Raw genomic sequence first — 18133 nt, forward strand, 5'->3', positions numbered from 1 at the left:
GAGTGAGTCTCACTCACGGTAGTTTCGTTCAAAACACGGAATATTAAAAATTATGGAAGAGTTATTTTTTCCTGAGACTAATTGATAAATATTAGGATACTGCTATGTCGTAGGGTTCATTACTTCCATCAAGGCTGTATCTTTTAAACAGTAGTAGGAAAACATTTGACATTTAAGTAACAGACTGAGCTGTAGAAAGAAAAGAAAGAAAGAAAGAAAGAAAATACATTTATTCGGAACAGTGACAGAATAATAGAAAGAGAAAAAAAAAAACAGTGTTACTGTTCACGAAACGGACCCACCTCAGCATAATGCCGGCTCAAGAGCTGGCGCTGGTCTTCCGGTGGGACCGTGAGGCCGTCATTGCACGCTGCACGTGCGACCGAACCGTGCCTAATTGTGAACGCGACTGTCTATGGTCAGCGCTACCAACACAAGCCAAGCATGACATTGACATTGACAACTCTAACACGGTCAACCACACGAAAATCATTATTTACATTTTTTTTTTGCGAAATATCTCTCTTATTATTAGCTCTATAGACTGTAGTGTTTAGGTACAGCTATATCTCGTATCTTAGTCTAAGTATAGAAGCGAATGTCGCCAACGGAAGAACCGATTTAAAAGTCCATTTCAATTTGCGAAATGGACTATAGTACTGTTCAACTTTCACGTTGCTTTTTTGTAATGGCAACATTTTATAAATTTTATTTCTAACTTCCGTTTTTTATATGGCAACCCGTGTTCCGGCGCGTGCCATATTGAATTTTTCACTTTTCGTATCGACCCCGTAACAGGAGGATCTAATATTTGTACAAACTAAGAGTAAAGAAACTCTTTCTATTTTTTAATACATTAAAATAAGTGCATATGCATTATTTCGTGTTGTGAGAAGGTGTGGGCAGATTAAGTAAGGCTGCGGAGGCGAAAACAGTGGTAAACCGAGCTCGTACACTCGTAAGTAGCTGATGTGCCGGTCTTGATTGAGGCCTCACAGAGCAGTACACACCCTGAGGAAACCAGGTATGCGTATAAGCACTTTTCGCGCCCTCTTTCTATTTGTATAAACGGAATAACTAATTGTTTTCGAGAAACTTAGATTTCCTTTGCTTTCGTTTTTGATTTAAAATTTAGCTACAGTCCACTTTATTTTCATATTTTTATCGCCCCAAAACATTGATCCTTCGGCCGGATCGTGAAAAGTTACCTATTTAAAGCTAAAAAACATAATTTTATCGTTTTTTAATTTTCGTTCGAAATTTGAAGGTATACTTTTATTCGGTCGCCATTACAAAAAGGAAGAGTGACTTGCTTTAGTTTGTATTTTTTTGTAAATTTGTGTTGGCAATATTGGGACACTTGTTGTCATAGATAACGTTCCTTTCCGATTCATTAATTTTGTTTCGTTAGTGTGGTAGCATTTGGCTACTGTCATTTATTATCAAATTGACAGTTGACGTTTGATGTAAACAGTTTGAGGTTAAACAAAGTTTATTATTGTCGTTATCGTTTCGTTGTTTTCGTATAAACTTTGTTTAATTGTTTGTTTCGTATTTCAATAAAAATGACGGAAAGTGAACATTCTGTGACAAGTGAAGTGAAAGCCGATCAGAACATAGTCGAACGTGACTATGCCATGATGCGTTTGGAGTTTATGATGGGTACTGATTTGGTTGGCTATACAGAAAATGATCTAAAGCCTATTTCGGAGAGTTTTCATGAAGCTCAGCGAGCAGTAATTTCGAATTGTAGTGATAGTAAGGTGGAATTTCAAGTGACAGTGGATTTCGAGACTAAAATGAAATCGGTTCTTACGCGGTTACGATCACAACAATGTGCTCCTGTTAAGCAATATAATGAAAACATATCAGCCAAATTACCTAAAATTAACATAAAACCTTTTGATGGTAAACTGGAAAATTGGATTTCTTTTATTCAGTTGTTTAATTCGTTGATCCATAAAAGAGATATTCCAAATATTGAAAAGTTGCATTACTTGTTGACAAGTGTTCAAGGTACAGCATTGGATTTAATAAAAAACTATCCTATTTCAAATGATAGCTATATTGATGCATATAATGCTTTAAATTTGCATTTTAATAAAAAACGGCAGATTGCTTTTACCTACTATGAAAAAATGTTGTACTGTGAACAGGTTAAGTCAAAGTCAGGAGTGGAGTTGGAGCGAGTGCATCGCACATTCAAAGAAACTTTACAAGTGTTAGAGAAACTTCGTTTACCAGACAGTAATTTTATGTTGGTTCATTTACTTTGGTCCAAATTAGACAAGCATACACGCGAGGCATTCCAACTTGAATTCAACTCTAATGATATTCCAGACTTTAAAAAACTACAGGAATTCATTGAAAAGCAGATTCGTGCCTTAGAAGTAATGGATGTTAGGCCCATACCAAATCATAATTTGTCTAATAAATCCAACCATAGTGCAACTTTCAATCATCGGAAAACAAAGACAACTCTTTTCATTACATCATCGGCTTGTGAGTATTGTAATGATCAGCACAGTTTAGCCAGTTGTGATAAGTTTTTAAAGTTGGATGCAACTGCAAGATTTAAATTCGTAAAAAATAAGGGTTTGTGTGTTCGTTGTTTATCAATTAATCACAAGGTAAAACAGTGCCATGAGTCATCTGGTTGTAGTGTGTGTGGGTACTCGCACCACACTCTCTTGCATTTCTATAAATCAACATCAAAACCTCCAGTGGATGAGCCGGCACCACAAGTCTTGGTGAGTGGCCCATCAGGCACTAATATTGCTTTGACTACTGTATCAAATAGTAACACAGTGTTATTTGCAACTGCTAGGGTAGCAGTCAAGGACAGTGTTGGACAGTATCATCCAGCTCGTGCTTTATTGGATTGTGCGAGTGCATGTAATTTTATTTCGGAACAATGTGCTGAGCGCCTTGGATTAAAAATTAACCGAACTGGTGAGTCTGTCTCTGGGATTGGGAATGCTGTGGCTCAGCCCAGAGGGTCGTTGTTGTGTTCCGTGAAATCCATGGGGACAAATCAGACTGAATTTAATTTTGAAGCCCTTGTGTTACCAACTATTTGTGCTGATCAACCATGTCATATCGTAGATTTTTCTAAGTGGAATCACATAAAGGATGTGCGCCTTGCTGACCCAGACTTTGCAAATCCTGGACCAATTGATTTATTGCTTAACGCAGACATATTTGCATCCTCTCTTGCTAATGGTCGCAGACAGGGAAGTATGGGTCAACCTAAGGCTATTGAAACCATATTTGGATGGATAATTATAGGGGAGTGTGATGAAAGTCATTTGCAATCTTTCAATAATCGTCGTCGGAAAGATTGTTTTTTCGTTTCGAGTTCTTCACAATCTAATTTATCGTTGGACAGTTCTCTAAAAAGATTCTGGGAGCTAGAGAATGTTAGTAGTTCCAGTAAATCTATATTGTCGAAAGAGGACCAACTTTGTGAAGACATTTTCGTTGAGAATTTTCGTTCTACGAGTGAAGGCCGTTTCGTGGTACCTTTGCCTTTCGTCGATCCTCTGAATAGGCCTATATTTTCGAACACTCGGGAAACTGCAATGCGCAGACTCTTTTCGTTGGAACGCAAGCTTTCAAAGCATGCTGATTTTCGTGAAGCTTATGTTTCGTTTATGGATGAGTATGAGACGAGCGGTCACATGGAGGAGGTAGAGCAACCGTCTGTGGGTGTTGGGAATTTTTATTACATTCCTCATCATGCCGTTCTTCGTCCCGACTCTGTTAGCACACCGCTTCGAGCCGTTTTTGACGCGAGTTGTAGAGACAGTAATGGATTGTCGCTCAATGATACACTCTTGGCAGGTCCCAAGTTACAAGCAAACATCTTTGATATTCTTACTCGGTTTCGATGGCACAAAGTAGTTTTTACAGGTGACATAAAAGCCATGTATCGACAAATCCTCGTAGCTGATAAAGATGCAGAGTACCAGCGGATTCTATGGCGACGCTCTACTAACAGTCCGGTTAAAGATTACAGATTAGTGACTGTAACTTATGGAGTCAAATCTGCCCCTTATCAAGCTCTTCGAACTATCGCGCAGTTAGCCCAGGAGTCTACAGTCACTCATCCTACTGGTTCGATGGTGCTTGGTAGAGATATATATGTCGATGACGTCGTCACGGGTGCTGACTCTATCGAGCAGGCTCTACTTTTAAGATCAGAACTTTCTACGATTTTGTCGTCGGGTGGGTTCCATTTGAGAAAATGGACCTCCAATAATAAGAAACTTATCGCTGATCTCCCGCCCTCTGAGTTGTACTCGAGTGAATTTAAACATTTTGACGAAATTTCGGACTTATCGCTTAAAATATTGGGATTATCGTGGCGTCCACAGATTGATTCATTTCAATTTGAAGTGTCAAGTCCTAGTGACCAAAGATGTACTAAGCGTACCATCCTTTCGAACATCGCACGCATTTATGACCCATTAGGTTTTTTATGCCCTCGCGTTTCATGCGAAATATTTAATGCAAGTCTTATGGTCATCGGGGATCCATTGGGACGACGACGTTTCGGAAGTGATCGCCGCAGAATGGACTCGTTTTAAATCTCAGTTGTCGTTGTTAGAGTCTATTATCATTCCTCGTCGCATCGTTCATTCTTTCGTTTCGTTGCAGCTTCATGGGTTTTGCGACGCCTCGGAGCGCGGTTATGCTGCAGTTATTTACTGTCGTGTTGTTGCTGCAGACGACTCTACATTTGTAGAGTTTTGTTGTGCTAAATCTAAAGTGGCACCTCTTCGTAAATTATCAATTCCGAGGTTGGAACTGCAAGCCGCCGTTCTTTTGTCGGATTTAATGCTGTCTGTTCAGGAAGCTTTGCGGCCTTTATATCTTATTCAGGATGTCGTCGCCTGGTCAGATTCAAGCGTAGCCCTGGCGTGGATCAAGTCGTGTCCATCTCGCTGGAAGACTTTCGTGGCCAACCGTGTTAGTCATATTCAAGAAATTATCGCTCCTGATCGTTGGCGCCACGTAAGTACTCTATCCAATCCAGCCGATGTGGGATCTCGGGGTATGCTGCCCGCGGATCTGATTGGGTGTGAACTCTGGTGGAGAGGTCCTTCCTGGTTGCTGAAAGACGAACGCAATTGGCCTTCATCGTCACTGGACGAGCCGGCAAATGGCTCTACCTTGGAAGAACAGCGGATTTGTACCTTAGTAGCGTCAAACACTTCTAGTTTAATTGACATGCTTCTCGACAGGTTTTCTTCGCTTTTCACGTTAAAGCGAGTGTTAGCCTATTGTTTTCGGTTTTGTCGGTTGTTTAACAACAAAATTGTCGGATCTTTACAGAATTCGGAAACTACGGCAGCTCTCATGTTTTTGTTAAAACATGTGCAGCTCACTTCGTTTTCTGTAGAGATCACCCATCTTAAGGATGGTCGTGTAAATTTACTGCCAAAAAGCTTGCGCAAGCTCTCGTTGTTTATTGACGCGGCGGGTATTGTCAGGGTGGGCGGTCGCTTGGCGAATGCACCAATTAAATTTTCTATAAAATATCCCATATTATTGCCTCGCTCCCATCGATTGACAGTATTAATTATTGAAGAATATCATAAGAGATTTTTACACCCAGGTGCTCAAACTCTACAAAACCTTCTTGCGCAATCTTTTTGGATCTTATCGCCCAAGCGAGCTATTCGGGCGGTTGTCGGTGGTTGTGTCAAATGTTTTCGGGCTCACCCCGCGCCCGCTTCAGCTCCGCTTATGGGAAACCTTCCATTATGTCGTATTTCCAAAATAAAGCCATTTTCTAGTGTCGCCATCGATTATGGAGGACCTTTCGATATCGCTCTCGGACGTGGACGTGGTGTGAGAACGTACAAAGGCTACATATGTGTGTTCGTTTGTACAAGTACGAAGGCTATTCACATAGAACTCGCTTCGGAGTTATCGACGGAAGCCTTCCTTTGTGTATTGAAGCGGTTTATTGCACGTCGAGGTCGGTGTAACCAAATTGTATCAGACCAGGGTCGTAACTTTATCGGCGCTAGTAACTATCTCGGTCCGCTTATGAAGAGTGCTGCCAACGCACAGGAACTAAAGTTTTCGTTTAACCCTCCTGGTAGCCCGCATTTTAATGGTTTGGCCGAATCTGGCATACGTTCCATTAAGACTCATTTAGCTAGAGTCGTTGGAAACCAACGCTTAACGTTCGAGGAATTTTACACCGTCCTCACGCAGATTGAGGCCATGCTCAACTCGCGTCCTCTCACCCCTATTAGTACAGACCCGAATGACTTATCGGCAATTACCCCGGGTCATTTCTTAACGCTTGAACCTCTGTCCATCCTTCCGGAAGAAGACTTTACTGACCAGAACGTCAGTATCAGTAATCGCTGGAAATTAATACAGAAAATGCACCAAGACTTTTGGCATCGGTGGCATAGCGAGTACGTACACACATTGCAGCAGAGGGCTAAATGGAATAAGGTTAACACAAATATTCTCGTTGGTACATTAGTGCTGTTAATCAACGAACAAACTAGTCCTTTGAAATGGACTCTCGGTCGTATTTCGGCTTTACATCCGGGATCCGACGGAGTATGTAGAGTCGTCACGGTTCGAACTGCGACTGGTCATTACAAGCGGCCTGTCGTGAAACTATGTCCCTTGCCACTGTCAAATTAATTTTCGCCAGACTCATCATGGTAGAGTCATAGTTTTAGGCTAATTGTTTTGTTTAAATGTAATTTTTGTATCGTAAATACTGCATATTTAGGTGAGCGGTATGTTCAACTTTCACGTTGCTTTTTTGTAATGGCAACATTTTATAAATTTTATTTCTAACTTCCGTTTTTTATATGGCAACCCGTGTTCCGGCGCGTGCCATATTGAATTTTTCACTTTTCGTATCGACCCCGTAACAGGAGGATCTAATATTTGTACAAACTAAGAGTAAAGAAACTCTTTCTATTTTTTAATACATTAAAATAAGTGCATATGCATTATTTCGTGTTGTGAGAAGGTGTGGGCAGATTAAGTAAGGCTGCGGAGGCGAAAACAGTGGTAAACCGAGCTCGTACACTCGTAAGTAGCTGATGTGCCGGTCTTGATTGAGGCCTCACAGAGCAGTACACACCCTGAGGAAACCAGGTATGCGTATAAGCACTTTTCGCGCCCTCTTTCTATTTGTATAAACGGAATAACTAATTGTTTTCGAGAAACTTAGATTTCCTTTGCTTTCGTTTTTGATTTAAAATTTAGCTACAGTCCACTTTATTTTCATATTTTTATCGCCCCAAAACAAGTACCAATAAATTTATATTAGGTAGCAACCATTACATTGTTGCACTCGTATCAGGCTCGCAGGGGCACTCGTGCTAATTTGGGACACGTTTGAAGGTTATCATCTGTGTTTATAATCAATCAACGAAGGTCGGGTTATCTCAAGTGTTAATATTTATATATTTGCTATTTGTTTTTATACACTAACTTACAATATTAAAATGTGAAATTTCAAGTAGTGAGTGGTTTAGGCTGCTCGTGCGTTGCATATCAGCCAATCGTTACAGTAGACACGTATACATATAGATTGATTAAATAGCATACTAAGGGGCTGTTTCACCATCGATTGATTAGTGTTAACTGACGGTTTAATGTGATGCCGTCTCCGTCTATTCGAACAAAAAAAATAGAGACGGCATCACACCTAACCGCCAGTTAACACTAATCAATGGATGGTGAAACAGCACCTAAGTATAATATCCGTACACAGATATTGCAAAAACATTTTAGATTAATCCATGTAAATAAATCGCTCTGACGATACAATCCGCCCGCCAGCGTTTAATCGCTTCGATATTTACCGCCGAGCCCGCGCGCCGTTCTAAAACAATTAGTACCTACGTTTCCGCAACGTATCCATCATGCAAACAATGGTCTACTCGAACGTTGCGCATGTGTGGTTAATGACAACGTTAAAAGCAACACTGAACATGTTAGCGGTGTGGCGGGAAACGAAATAAAAAAAATGTTTTTAGAGTACCTCGCATGAACGTAAAGTGGGGGTATTTTTTTTTTCTCATCCGACCTTTTTGTGTGGGGTATCGTTGGATAGGTTTTTGAAAACTATATTAAGGGTTTACTAAAACGATTTTTCGATTCAGTGTTTTTTTTGCAAAATATTCAACTTTAAAGTGCAATCTTCATTAAAATCGAGCGTCCCCCCCTCTAAAATCTAAACCGGTGGGTGGAAAAAATTTGATCTTCAGAGCAAAACAACCGTAGGTACACCATGCTACCAGATAAAATTGAACATTTAGACGTAGAAAAAAGCTGATTTCATTCCAATTATTTTATACAATAATAATAATAATAATAAAACTCTTTATTGCCAAAGTATAAACAAGTGGATACAAAATACGCATATTATAATTAGGTACAAAATAGGGTCTACACCTTGACAATGGGTGCCGGTCTTAGCAAGTGCTGGCTTTAGTTACCAGCGCTGGTATATGGTAGTCTTATAGTAGATTGTTGCACCAAGCAGAAAGTTATTTATTATTAAACCGAGTGCCGATTTGGAGCCCGAGCGTCAGCGAGGGCAATATAAATTACTTAATGCGAGGTGCATAATCTGCTTTTCTTTCAAGTATTACATGAATAGTAGACAAAAAAAACTCGTGCTAAACAATTAATAGGAAAGAAATGTCACTAGCACTCAATGATTTCATTTTTGTAAGTTTACATTCGCACTCTCAAAAAATGTCCAGGTAAAATTCGCAAGCTTCCCGCCGATTTGTTTTTTTTTTTTAATTTCTTACTTTTTTTGGCAGAGTTAGTAGCAGATATTTTTACCCGCGATCTGTCAAATTTCAGATGGGCGCCAGGTCGGGCAACAAAACGCACAGTTTTTTTTTTAATACGGCTACTTACTGCTACTTACTATTTTTGGTAGCAACTTGGTAGCGACCATTTTTTCAACGCAATCTGTCAAATTTCATAAGACCGTCAGATTGACGAACCTAACACTCTATTTTTGGCCCTATGCATATATGGTCTATATGGTCTTTGGTGGTGCAATTAAAAAAAAACTAAAACAATGCAATAAAGGATTTTCATACATTTTTTCTGCTCTGGAGCAGAAAAGTCCTGCTTTGTGCTGGGTATTTAGTGCGGTTATGATGAAATTAAAGCATAGTTGGAAGTAAATCATTTTATTACTTTTGTATCACTTGGAAGCCATTCAGGTTAAGGGTATTCCCACCCGCTCATAATTTATTCATGTCCCTAATGAAACTTCAGAATAACAATTTGAACGGCAAGAAGTATAGTATCATTTGTTGAATAAATAATAACTCGGAGTAACAATACCGAATAATACCGATCAGTTATTCTACCTGGCAACCCATTGTACGTTGTACGCGGGAGCAGGGTTGCCACACACAAACATTTATCACTAGCTGAAATTAATAACTGTTTTTTATGAAATATAAAAGACAACAGCATGCGAGTGACCTCATCATCATCATCATCCCAGCCTATATACGTCCCACTGCTGGGCACAGGCCTCCTCTCAGAACAAGAGGGCTTGCGAGTGACCTGCTGGTTGAAAATTGAATTATGAGTGTTAGGCACATGTCTCACCGCCAGCGAGGAAACGATTGGCTATCGCCTATTTTCTCGCTCAAGAAACGAACAAAATATATAAGATCCTGTGTGAGTAAAAGAGACACTTAATAGTTGATCGCTGGCTGTTCACACTGTCGGCGAGAACTCGCTCTTACATCGTTTGTCGCAGCGACAAGAGCTATAAAACTCGCTGAGCTATAGATACTCGCTCAGCGATGTCAGCTTGGCGGCCGCCCCGCACGAGCGAGTCGAGTGGAGCGAGTAATCGCCCGTCGCACGCGAACGCTCGCTTACAGCCGAGCGACAAAACTACACTCGCTTCTCGCTGCTCGCCCACTCTTTTCTAGTTACTCGCTCTACTCGCTTCTCGCTCATCGTCGGCAGTGGGACAAGTGCCTATTGATGGTGAAACGTGACATAAAATACAAACTCGGAAACTGGCATTTTTTAATTAAATAAATAAATATCAAGGGACAATTGACACCCGTGATTGGCAGCAATTAACCTAATCCGAAACTAAGCAAAGCTTCCATCCCAGCCTATATTATACGTCCCACTGCTAAGCACAGGCCTCCTCTCGGAATGAGATAGCTTGGGCCGTAGTTCCCACGCGGACCCAATGCGGATTGGGAACTTCACACAGGTTTCCTCACGATGTCTTCTTCACCGTAAAGCTTTTGGTGATTTAAAATTAAATTGAAGAAAAAAATACAGGGATGTATGGGGTCATTGGATTCCTTTGTTACAAAACATATTAACTAATAAAAAAAACACATGTTTACTTTATCGAATTGTGTTTAGTTTTGTTAATGTTAGGAATATAACTTTTGTAATCTAGGTTAACTTCATTATAATTTGATTAAATGTTTAATTTAATTTGATTTATTAATGTGATATTTTTTTGTTAGATTATGAAATATAAGACAATATAATAAATAAATATTTGGGATGTATAGTCAAAATAGTTAAACGTATTCACTGCTACCTGACTTCCACAGGTGCCACCGACGCACATGTGCGTTCAAGGTTTATGAATAATCATTAAACTGCAATGGCACTGGGTTAAGTTCCGAAAACGCATATATGCGTCGGTGGCAGTGAATGCGTTATAGGTCTAGAATTCTAGATAGGCTGGCAACCCTAGCCCGCGTAGGAGGCTCCCAGCTCTCCCAACGATCCAATTATTGCCGAAATAACAACGCTTTACTTCAACTAGAGACTGAAAGGTTGTCGGCGCGTGCAGTGCTTAATTGAAGGCAAATTGGAAATAATTATTAAACGAATTTGCTTGTGGACGATGTAAATGTCTTGCGTATTGTAGGTATATTTCCTCCTTACCCATAGCTAGAAATGGCTTGCCAAGGATTGGAAACATGGCATACGTGCTACAAGATTTCAGTTTATGCTTCGCGAGATCTTCCCAGCTCTGTAAATAGTCGTAAGGTTGTTGCAAATGAGACGCATCGCTTGGTACAGTCAGCGTCATATAGTACGTAGAAGTCAAGATCACCAAATACTTGGAAACATACAAAATAGTCATTACCAGTGACTCAGTCAAAGCGGTCAAATTGTTCGAGACATCCATCGTGTACAAATATACCGGAGCACACACGTCGCCAAATACTATAACATTCAAGCCGACATTAGTACCGTAGCAGCCAAAGTATCCAAAAGTATGGGACACCACAGGAAAATTGACTTTATTACATACCGTGTAAGGTCCACTGATCCAGTTAGCTAGTCATCTTTAATACAATGTGAACGGTGTTCCATTTTCAGTCTCTTGGTGCAAAATGCACATGTCATTACCTTTTTAATTAAATAAAAACTCTTTTATAATGTAATTATACTGGCCAATTCAAGCCATATTTAAAAGGAAATCCGTTAATCCGAACTTCTGACAATGTAAATAAAAATGTGAAAAAGCCGTCAGGCTCCAAATAAAAGAGACGGAACTATCACTGACAAGTTGGTACTCTTTTCGGTGATTGTCAAAAACAAGTCTAATCTTATGACGTGTTAATTTATTTCGCACTCAACTCGAGACCCGAGACTCGAGATTAAACCTTAAACCTTTTAAATTAAGCTCAGTTTTCTAGTGTGTCCCATACTTTTGGATATTATGGCTGCTACGCTACCAGTGGTGATGTGCGTGCTCCGATTTATTTGTACACGGTGGATGTCCTGAGCAATGTGATTGCTTTGGTTGGGTCAATGTTAATGACTATTTGGATGTTTCCAAGTATTTGGTGATCTTGACTGCTACGTACTATATGACGCTGACTGTACACCTGGATGCCAAACGTCTTATTATTAGAACCCGGCCGAGACCTTCCTACACTTAAGTACACGTATAATGATAGTGGTCAATTACATTGGCCTAGTGGTTAGAGAACCTGACTACGAAACTTGAGGTCCCGGGTCGATTTCCGTGTCGGGGCAGATATTTGTATGATAAATTAGAATGTTTGTTCTCGGGTCGTGGGGTTTAATATGTATTTAAGTATATATCTATCTAAATAATTATATTTATCCGTTGCTTAGTACCCATACACATAATTTAAAAGTTACTACCTACTGGTTTGTACGGAGCCCTCGGTACGCGAGTCCGACTCGCATTTGGCCGGTTTTTTTTTAAATTCCTCCTGCACCGTGATCAGTCTATGCATGGCTGCGTTTCCAAGATGTGCGAGGATATGTTTTTCATGAACTAATAGAAACCTTCACGCACAGCCACATAAAAAAATAAAAAATAAAAAAAGCCTTTTATTTCCTGCATATTGAAATATTTTTACAATACGCATTATATCAATTCAAATCAAATTATTATTGTTATATTAACTATTTGAAATTTACTAAGTAACATAACTAATTTTACTAACTTTTAATTAAATTTCAATTGAAATATAAAACAAAACTAATCATGCAAGCATGCAAGAACCCTTCTTAGGTAAGGGTGAAGGTCTCCTCCAGATTTCTCCACTGCTCTCTTTCTTTAGCTTTTAGTTTGCAGTCCTTTCCTGTCAATTTTATTAGATCATCTCCCCATCTTGCTTGTGGTCTTCCTCTCTTTCTAATACTCACTGGGCCCGGCCATGATGTTAGCCTAGCTGTCCATCGGTCGTCGTTCATTCTTACTACATGTCCTGCCCAACGCCACTTCAACTTTAAAGCGTAGTTTAGAGCGTCTGTTACTTTTGTTCTTTTACGTATATTGGAGTGCGGTATGTTTTGTATTTTTTTCGTGTTTGTGATACTCCTTTCCATATTCCACATAACATTTATCTAAATCGATTCAGCGATGTAAGCTTGTAGAGGTAACAGAGAATTTCATTCGCATTACAATATTAGTCAATACATGAATATAATTTAACAGCACAAGATAGTTATCCATCCATTGAAAGACTAGTGTCGCCGCCTAACGGACAAGCGCGGTAGCCCGACGCAATAAAAGCCAACTATGTGTGAACGAACTAAGATGGATGGACGGACAAGATTGATGGCGCCTCGTTCCGGCTCCGATATGACAGCTAATCGCGAAATAAAAGGACTTGTCAGTTCGACGAGAAATAATGTGAATAAAACTGTAGAAAGATTTGGAACGTCGTAATGACTGTTCACAGAGGCGAAATATCGCTAGATGGCGTTAGTGTCGTGAGGATCGTTTGACAAATGAGTAAAATAAAATCTTAAGGGTCTGTAGACGCTTGAACGGTTTACCTATTCTAAGTAAATCATGTTCGCTTGTCCTCAACCTATGTCAGTTCAAATAAAATGCAAGATGATTTATAGAAAATGAAGTAGGTATATTTTCGATTTTTTAAATGCTTTGACCTGCCGTCACACGAGAGCCTTTTTTGGAAGAGAATCAGCCATCTTGGGAAAAAGAAAACAATGTTGCAAATCTACATTTCGAACTAAGCAGTTACCACACAAAAAATCAAAATCAAAATCATTTATTCAGTAAATAGGCCGCAATGGGCACTTTTACACGTCATTCTTTAAACTACCAGCGCTTTCGGAAAGAGCATCATTGCCAAGAAGAATGCGCCGCACGATTTGGCTTTACATTAAAAACTAATTTATATTAATTTATTATGGTTAATTATTATTATTATGGTTATTGGTGGCCTAGTGGTTTTACCTATCGCCTCTCAAGCAGAGGGTCGTGGGTTCAAACCCCGGCTCGCACCTCTGAGTTTTTTGAAATTCATGTACGGAATTACATTTGAAATTTACCACGAGCTTTGCGGTGAAGGAAAACATCTTGAGGAAACCTGCACAAATCTACAAAGCAATTCAATGGTGCGTGTGAAGTTTTCAATCCGCACTGGGCCCGCGTGGGAACTACGGCCCAAGCCTTCGTGTTCCGAGAGGAGGCCTGTGCCCAGCAGTGGGACGTATATAGGCTGGGATGATGAATTATTTATTTAACAATATCGGTTAAGTATTGGTCTGGATTGTCTCGTGATATAGGCATATTTAATTAAGTCTCGGTTCTCTTAGAAAGTAAAGAAACCTCCTTATTTAAGCGTGTCACCTGTTTTCTTCTATTGTCAAGCCAGCATCAATACTTAATTCTTTAATTCCACTAACTGCCTAATAAGTACGCTATTACCTAGGACTTTCGTTAATAATAAACTAGTAGGTACGAGTAATTGCCTTATTCCGTACATGCTACCACGCGAGTTCGTATTGATTATATAAAAAAACGGCCAAGTTCGATTCGGGCTTGGGCACCGAGGATTCCGTACAAATTTGTATATATATGAATAGCCGAGCAGAGCAGGCAGAGAGCGAGCAGGGGTGTGGGATTCTATAAGAAACGTACTATTATCAAATACTTTTTGGACCACCATCTCTGTGACACTCATTTTTGAGGAAACTTTCTCACATATAAATAAATAAATGGATTTTACCTATATGCATGATCACGTTTTCAGGTCGCGTGACATTTCTCCTCAGTTTATTATTAATAGTTCTATGATTTTGACAGATTTATCAATAACGACGTGATCCTAAAAGGGTCTATTTTTATTTTTGCGGCACGGAACCCTAAACACGTGTATAACATTCATGAATATTGTATGTCGTAGTTTCGCCGATGAAAATCAAGAAAAATCTAAGGACTCTCGGGAAATTTATACGTGGCTAGAGAACCAGTTATACACACTGTTTTCAGCAATCAGCCGCTGGAACACAGTTCACGTATTCTTAACAATACATTACAGTGGCTTCTTATTGTAAACCACAGAGTAAAAAATAAGTATCAACCGAAAAAAACCGACCAAATGCGAGTCCGACAAAAATATACTGGGATGGCACGATAACAGTAGCAAATAATTGTTATAACACCCCTCCTTTTGCGTCGGGGGTTAATCTTTAAAACTTAAACTTAAAACTGTTTATTTCAATAAAAATTGCATAATTACTTGATTAACCTTAGCTTCTAATCTTAAATTAAAAAGATTTTTTGAGTTAAGGAGTCTCTAAAATTTGTTTGTACAATGTGATCCTAATATAATCATTCTCATATTGCTATACCCACTCATCATCATCATCATCCCAGCCTATATACGTCCCACTGCTGGGCACAGGCCTCCTCTCAGAACAAGAGGGCTTGGGCCATAGTTCCCACGCGGGCCCAGTGCGGATTGGGAACTTCACACGCACCATTGAATTGCTTCGCAGGTTTGTGCAGGTTTCCTCACGATGTTTTCCTTCACCGCATAGCTCTATGGTAGGTACTCATCAAACTGAATGAAATTAGTTCAGTGACTTTTCAAATAATTCGTTTTTTATTTCTTTTACACTGTAAAATTCATTCGAAGATGCAATGTAAAGCCACACTTTTGATGGATGGATGAGTGTAGCTGAGGACATGGTGCAATGGCGCTCATTGGGGGAGGCCTACATCCAGAAGTGACGGGTACGTTTTCGCGGCAATTATAATTATGAGAGTCTAGCCTGTTACCCGCGACTCCTTCCGCGTAGAATTTGGTTTCCACTATCCCGCTGGAACTATGAAACTTTCCGGGATAAAAACTATCCTAATGTTCTTCTTCGGGACTCAAACTATCTGTATATACCGAATTTAATCTAAAATCAGCGGTTTAGACGTGATGAAGTAACAAACAAACAAGCAAATAAATAAACAAACAGACTTACAAACTTTCGCATTTATTATATTAGTGGGATAGTGGGATATTAGTGGGATGATGGTTTTATATAAAAAAAAAACGGGCAAAAGCGCTCGATTTTAATGAAAATTTGCACTTTAAAGTTGAATATTTGGCAAATACATCACTGAATCGAAAAATTGATTTAGCAACCCCCTAATGATTTTAAAATACCTATCCAACGATACCCCACACTATAAGGTTAGATGAGAAAAAAAACACACCCACTTTACGTCTAATGGGAGGACATAAAAAAAAAATTTTTGAATTTTTTTTAGTAATATTTTGTCGGCATAGTTTACATACATATTAGTACAAAATAACAGCTTTCTAGCATTGATAGTCCCTGAGCAAAGCCGCGGACGGACAGACAGACAGACAGACAGACAGACATGGCGAAACTATAAGTGTACCGTTTTTGCCATTTTGGCTCCAGAACCCTAACTAACCGTTATCCGCGAGTCCGTCCGTGTAGAATTTGTTTACCGCTATCCCGCTGGAACTATGAAATTTTCCGGGATAAAAACTATCCTAATGTTCTTCTCCGGGACACAAACTATCTGTATATACCGAATTTAATCTAAATAGGTTCAATGGTTTAGACGTTTTTAAGTTAGATATCTATTTAGTTTATAGTTAAGTTTTATTTATGGTTTTTTTTAAAACGCTCGAATGTTCTCCGGGACTACCATAGGCTGATGTGATGATTATTATTTTATAATTTTTTTATTTTCCAAAAATATTCTAACATTTCAGGTTAGACCATTAGGTCAACGCATTAGCGTTAGAACATCAAAAACGTAACTAAAATGACTATTATGATGATGATGAATTACATTGATTCGCTCGATTGACCTTTTTCAACCCCCGACGCAAATAGAGGGGTGTTAGAAGTTTGACCGCTATGTGTGTCTGTCTGTCTGTGGCACCGTAGCTCTTAAACGGACCGATTTGAATGCGTTTTTTTTTATTTGAAAGCAGGTTTTCTAGCGATGGTTTATGTTTCATCAAAATCGGTTCAGCCGTTTTTGAGATGTTGAACTTTGAAGTGACAAAGTCGGGAGTTTTCCAACTGTTTGTTGGTTAGGTTATTAAAATGTATTATCTTTTGTTTTGTTTGTTTAATTACTAACACACTATGGATACTCTGTTTGTCCGAAATAACGAAATTGAATTGAATTGAATTGTGAAAAAAGTGTAAAATAAAACATTACATTTAAAAAATCAAAAACTTCGACTGGCAAAACTAAAAGGAAGAAAATAAGCCTAGTGGTCTAGAACTCTGTTAAGTAGCTAATTTAAAGTTCAACAGTCGGGACACATTACTGAGAGGTTTTGAGCGTCACGATTTGTGGTTGGGCGGATTGGTTCCGACTGTTGAACTTTAAATTAGCTACTTAACAGAGCTCTAGACCACTAGGCTTATTTTCTTCCTTTTAGTTTTGGCAGTCGAGTTTTTTGTTTTTTTAAATTTAATGTTTTAGCTTGAAGGAAACACAATCGCAATGTACTTCGCATTGCTCCATTTTTGTAACAAGTCTAAACTGGACTTGAGATAAAAGCGTACATTTATTATATCTAAATCATCTTTGAAACATATTCAACATCGTAACAGTCGATTACTTCGTCCGGTAAAATCTGTGTGGATTCATTTTATAACAACGCAATGCGGAAACGTTCCCAACGCGAAGTTACGGTGATACAGATAAGTAAATGTTTACTCTGGCAACACCAGAGTCAGGGTTGCCAACTCAAATATTAGTATACTGGGTGATTCAGAACACATTGGCAGAAGCAACCTTACACCATCAATAATTGATAATGGATGGTTCATATCACAATTTTAAGTTAAACCCACCTTTAATTGCAGAGTGACCATGCAATTAACACATAATCTAACACTTTGTTTTCAACATAAAAAAGTTGATATATTAAGTTACTTTCGTTACTTTATAAAATATAGCTCTGTCCGTCCGAGGACAATTTTGCCAGTATCTAGTGGGTTTTGCCATTGTACAGTAAAAAATCTAGAAAAAGAAATAGGAATAGGTAATGCTGCATGAACGATCTATCGACACTAGTTAATTTTAATTAATATCAGCGACATAACAGTGGGAAAAAAATTGATAATTATGTATTAGGTTCCCATATTATTTCCATAAATAAAAAGTTGAATATTGAAACATCCTTTTTTCCTACCCGCTGTTGATTCCAGTACACAGGTCTTCAAGATTAACTTTAAATATATCTCGAAGGTTGCGCGTAATCCAATAACAAACAGTGGGTCTGCAATGCCTAATTGGTTTAAAATTTTAATTTAACAAGATCGTCTATTT

The 18133-nt window shown here is 38.9% G+C and overlaps 1 protein-coding gene across 3 annotated transcripts in view; it reads left to right on the plus strand.

The window, feature by feature from the left end:
* The first annotated feature begins 661 nt into the window (after nt 1–661).
* Nucleotides 662–18133, plus strand: part of LOC141439916 (katanin p60 ATPase-containing subunit A-like 2) — a 46355-nt gene continuing 28883 nt past the window's right edge. Inside the window, exons 1-2 of one of the 3 annotated variants that reach the window (XM_074104375.1) lie at nt 662–1662; nt 6915–7140. The gene's annotated coding sequence lies outside the window, so the exon portion shown is untranslated. Of the gene's footprint in view, nt 1663–4493; nt 7141–18133 lie in introns of those variants that run through there. The other 2 variants (XM_074104376.1, XM_074104374.1) reach the window with 2 other exon arrangements.

The sequence above is a fragment of the Choristoneura fumiferana genome, chromosome 21 (assembly GCF_025370935.1).
Source record: "Choristoneura fumiferana chromosome 21, NRCan_CFum_1, whole genome shotgun sequence".
Taxonomy (NCBI): Eukaryota; Metazoa; Arthropoda; class Insecta; order Lepidoptera; family Tortricidae; genus Choristoneura; species Choristoneura fumiferana.